We start from the raw sequence: 5738 nt of genomic DNA on the forward strand, positions 1-5738 counted from the left end.
GAGTGGTAGTAGGTGGTCTGATGATGTTAGATTCCAAGCCAGGAGGTTTTATGGAGGAGAGAGGAAAAGTCATCCAGAAATGTCAAGGAGGGGCAAGAGGGTTCCCATCATAAGGCTTTAGTATGACATTTGAGGGTGAAAAACAGCCATTACTCAGAAAGGCTGCAAGAGGAACAGAGACCCAAAATTCAATTGAACCATAGAGCAAATAAACTTTTCTGCCAGCTTCATTTAGAAAAGTCTCAAAAAAGAATTTTAAATTGGTCTAGCTTGGGTCACATGTCCATCCCTGGCCAATTATGGTGTCCAGGATTGTAGGGTATTGAAATTGATGATATTCATCAGGATCATATTTCTCTTGAAAGAGTTAAACACTAAAACCATTAAAAATAAAGGAAAGAAAATAAAATTAAAGCAGGTTGAAGTAATGAGACACAATAGAGCTTCCTTTCAAGAAAAGATTTAAAATAATATAATACAGTCTATAGTACTATAATGTATGTAAAAATATTGGTTACATCAAGTTGGTAACAATACATCATTATATTGCTTGGGAATTTGGGGACAAGAAAGAGAAAGAAGTGAGTCAACATATCAAGAATATTAAAAACTCTGAATCTAAAATTCATAAATCCTAAGTGTTCCTGGAATTTCTTTTATTATTCTTTTCTCATTGACACACTGCTGTACTCTCTTACTTTTAAATTGGTAGAGCTCACCATTGTGGACATATACTGCATGGTGGTTCTTTTTTGATTATAGAAGTAGTAAGTTCAAGGGAAGTATTTTTATAAAGTAAGTAGTTGTGGCTTGTTCCAAATCTATATCACTAAAGGGAAGCAGAACTGAATAGCACTGCTCAGTGGATATTTTGGAAAAGAAATTGGTTGGTCATGTGTTATTATCACCCTCCCAAAAGAACTGGAGTTCCAAATCGATTGCATAATTATTCAACATTTCAGTTGACTTGAATATGCACTGTTAGCTTTTAATAATCAGCTTCTGGATAGGAGAGGGACAAACTGGAAGAGATAGAAAATCAAAGTGGATGTCTATTAATGCAATTCACAATTCAAACACCTAGAGCAAAACACACCAGAGATGGGAAAGAAGAAAAGTTAACAGAAGATGTCAGTTCCTCGACCTGGAACAGAAACCTCAGTGTTCATCAAAGGCTAGGAATTGTACCATGGGAAGCCCTTGACATATTTTTAGATGCCTTTTCAGCAGAAGTCTTAAATTTGAGTCTAGTCTTGATCCTAATTTAACTAACTAGTTAACTTGGAGCAAACCACTTACCATCTTTGAGCCTTGGTGAATAAATTTCAAAAATTGTAAACTGATGTGAAACTAATTATTGCTCTTACTATGATGCTGTACTATATACAGTTATATGATATATATGTATACTAGATATATATGTGATATGAGCTGGGGATATTTTATTTCATTTTCTTTAGAGTCTATGCATTTACTTATTAACTATATAGCCTTAGGCAACACGTTTGGCCCAATTATAGTTTCTGCCACATGTAGGTACTTAAAACTAGAAATTATTAATATAATTATTCTCATTTAGTTTCATGGTTTTTCGCTTTAAATATTGCACATTTTAAAGATTTGTAATTATCTAAACCTTCCATTCTTCACTTTTAGTTCTAAACTCAAAAGAGGAATGAGACCATATGTATTTCTACTATCGGACTCGGCATCACTATTCCTATACTGCTAGCACTGGATGCAATGGAGAGTTTCAACTTAGTGGAAAAAAGTGTGACTCAGAAGTCGAAATGAGTCATATCAAGTACTTCTCAGAAAAGTGTGCCGTGAGAATGAATGGTCACACTTCTCCAGCAATAGATCACTAGACTTGAGGGAGTATGCTCTTGTAACATCGGTGATTTTTCTGAATAGATCAGGATCTCCTGTCAACTGTGAGAGAGAGCATCTTTAACTCTGTTTACTGTCATTTCTGGTAGAAAAATGTGGAAGAACTCTGTGATTTCCTATTAGTTTCCTTTAAAAATTAAATGCCATTGGCAGAAATACAGAAATTGGATTGGTAAGGAACTGCCAAGCTCATGATTGTATATTTAAATAAATGATAATAGATTTAAAATAAATATAAATATTACTATACATGATTAAAGTATTTTATTCTGATGTAATTTTAATATACTGTTATGTGTTCATATTTGAATGTAATTTCCATTGCATTTCTGTGTAACGTTTTTAGCATCTTTATTTTTAAATAATTGACACACCCTAAATTAAGCATTTGAAGTTTACAATTCAATAGTTGTAGTATATTCATAGAGTTGTACGAGCATCAGCACAATCTAAGTTTGGAACATTTTATCGATTCATACATAAACCCCATATCCATTAGCATTGGCTCCATAATCCCTCTTCCCCAACCCCTCCAGCCCTAGGCACTAGGCTAATATACTTTCTGCCTATGCTGAACATTTTATCTAAAAGGAATCCTACTATATGTGATCCTTTGTAACCGGCTTCTTACATGTAACATAACATTTTCAAGGTTCATCTATATTGTAGCAGATATCAGTACTTTATTCCTTTTTACTGTAAAGTAATATTCTATTATATGGATATACCATATTTTATTTATCCATTCATTTGTTACAGGGCATCTATATTGTTTCACTTTTTATTATTTTGGACAGGTAATGCTACTATGAACATTCACATACAAGTTTTATGTGGATGTAAATTTTCGTTTCTCTTGAGGATATACCTTGTATGGAAATGCTGGATCATATGGTAACTCTGCTTAACATTTTGAAGTACCAAAATATTGCCTAAGTGGCTGCACCATTTTATATTCTCAACAGCCATAAATGAGGATTTAAACATCTTAAATCCTCGTCAACACTTGTTATTGTCTGTCTCTTTGATTACAGCCATCTTAGTGGGTGTGAATTAGTATCTTCTTGTGGTTTTGAGTTGCTTTTCCCTAATAACTAATGAGCATCTTTTTATGTGCTTATTGTCCATTTGTGTGTCTTCTTTGGAAGACTGTCCACTCAAGTTCTTTGCCCATTTTTAAATTGACTTGTCTTTTTATTATTGAGCTGTAAGTGCTCTTTATATATTGTAGATGTAAATAAGTCCGTTATCAGATATATGATTTTTTAAAATATTTTCTCCCGTTCTCTGGGTTGTCTTTTCTCTTTCTTGTTGATATCTTCTGCAGCATAAAATTTTTAATTTTAATGAAGTCTACTTTAATTTTGTTGTTGTTGCTTGTGCTTTTGGTGTTATATCTGAGAAACCATTGCCTAAACCAGGGCATGAAGATTTACACCTATATATTTGTCTAAGAGTTTTATACATTTGCTCTTTCATTTAATGCTGTAATCCATTTTGAGTTAATTTTTGTGAGTGATGTGAGATAGAGGGACCAAATTTATTCTGTTGCATGTGGACATTCAGTTGTCCAAGTGTCATTTGTTGACAACTGTTCTTTCCCCATTGATTGGTCTTGACATTCTTGTCAAAAATGAATTGACCGTAAGTGTATGGATTATTTGTGAACTCACAATTCTACTCAATTGATCTACAAATTTATCTTTGTACCAGGATCACACAGTCTGGATTACTGTAGCTTTGTAATAAGATTTGAATTCCAGATTTGTGACTCCTTTCTATTTTGTTCTTGGTTTTGAAGATTGCTTTGACAATCCTAGGTTCCTTACATTTCCCTATAAATTTTAGTATTAGCTTATCAATTTCTGCAAAAAATCTTGAGGCCATCTGGTGACTCACTGCAGCCCTTCCTCCCAGAGTGGCCTCCTCTTCCTGCCCAAGCTGGTCCTGCCGCTTGGGCTACTCCAGGAAAAACATGATGTCTACCCTCAATTTGTGAACAGTGTTAAAGAGCTCTCAACTCAAATCACTCAGCTTTCTGAACTGATCAAGAGTGGGGAACCCCCTGCAGAGAGCTTACCTCATCTGGGCACTGGGCTTGGGACTCTGGATGTACAAGAACCTTCTTGGAGTCCTTGCTGTTTTGTTTGCAAAGTTTTCTATTCCTGGAATTCCTGACATCAAAACATAATTCTTACAGATGTAGCTTTTCATCAGTATTTATAACGGAAAACATATTCAATATGCAACACGTACTTTCCTGGGCTTTGCCATCAGTTAACAATAGTACTTGTGGAAAGAAAACAGACCCTGGGAGGAATTGGCATCCTTAAATTAGATATAGACAAGCTGCGGATAAATACAAACCAGCTGACCTGAATGCATGCTGATTTCTGCCAGTTTTGTTTAGAGGCAAATGCTTTAAGTCTGTCCTTCCAGATCTTGACATAGATTTGATGGCTATCTGTAAAAAGAATGGAGCTGTATTAATTTTGGTTTTTTATTTTCTGTTTTATATGATGCTTTGGCAATCTTGGTGTCTTGAGGACCCTGAGAGAGACTGTCCCTCCCAGGGTTACCTAATTTCTCGAGATAGCTAACAATTTGCCTCTGAGCATGACTTTGATATGCAAACAAATCAATCCTCCATCCATACCCCATCTGTCTTGTTAGCAGACTCCCGCTGTTGGGAGCACTATCATCCTGCCCTAAATCACTCCAGAGCCAGGTACAGGGCAACTAGCCACCATGCCTACAGCCCAGAGCCTGCCCAAATTATTCAAACTATCTCTTCCTAAGCCTGCTGAGCTTGCCTACTCCACCTTGCTTGTTTTATTCTCTCAAAAATCACAATAAAGGTACTGGGCCATGCTTTTCCCTTGCTCCTTCTGCCATCTAACTGACCCTAGTGCTTCCCCGTGCAGCCCTGCGTAGAGTGGCATGCTCCCTCCTCTTGGGAACTGTAAGCCCCAAACTATGTTTTTAACGCAATCATCTGATCTGTTGGCCTCACCAGACCTGAATAAGAACAAAATCCCAGCTACATTTAAAAACAGGAGCCTAAGATACAAAGCACTTCTTATATTGTTCTTATTAAGGAGGGAAGATCTGCACCAACTGAAGAGCATTTTACTTTTCTGAACAGTCTAAACCTACCGCTGCCGTGGTGATCAGTCATATCATGTTAGAATCATGTAACAAGTGTGTTCCAGTTTCTTTGATATTACTTGGCAACGGACAACAGCTACCAAAATATAGCACTCAAATTGTGGGTAGATTCATGAAGTCCCTGAGAATGCATACTGCATATACATAATGTATACTATGAGTTAGCACAAATTTATTCAACCAGTAATCTCTCAGAACTCTGAAACCTGGCAAGCAATTACAGGGAAATTTTTACTTATGACAACAGCATGGGACTGGTGAAGCAGAACTTGTCATCTCTTTATAAGAAGAATACCATGGACACCAGTGGTTGATTACAGCACAAATTTATTCTCTTAACAGTCCTAGAGGCCAGAAGTCCCAAATAAGTTTCAGTTAGCTAGAGTCAAGGGGTCGGCAGGGCTGGTTCCTTCTGGGACCATTGAGGGGAGAGTCTGTTTTCTTGCCTTTCCAGCTGCTAGTGGTTGCCTCTATTGCTTGGCTTGTGGGCCCTTCTTCAGTCTTCAAAGTTCATCACTGCATCTCTGCTTCAGTAATCTCACTGCCTTTTGCTCTGACTCTGACTCCTCCTGTGTCCTTATAAGGACCATTGGGATTATATTGTCCAGATAATCCAGGATAATCTCTCCAAGTCAAAATCCTTTATTAAATCACATCTGTGAAGTCCCTTTTTCCATACA

The 5738-nt window shown here is 36.6% G+C and overlaps 1 pseudogene; it reads left to right on the top strand.

Moving 5' to 3' along the window:
- The first annotated feature begins 1685 nt into the window (after positions 1–1685).
- Positions 1686–5372, top strand: LOC106840378 (COP9 signalosome complex subunit 3 pseudogene; annotated as a pseudogene).
- The last annotated feature ends 366 nt before the right edge of the window (positions 5373–5738 follow it).

The sequence above is a fragment of the Equus asinus genome, chromosome 27 (assembly GCF_041296235.1).
Source record: "Equus asinus isolate D_3611 breed Donkey chromosome 27, EquAss-T2T_v2, whole genome shotgun sequence".
In the NCBI taxonomy this organism is placed as follows: Eukaryota; Metazoa; Chordata; class Mammalia; order Perissodactyla; family Equidae; genus Equus; species Equus asinus.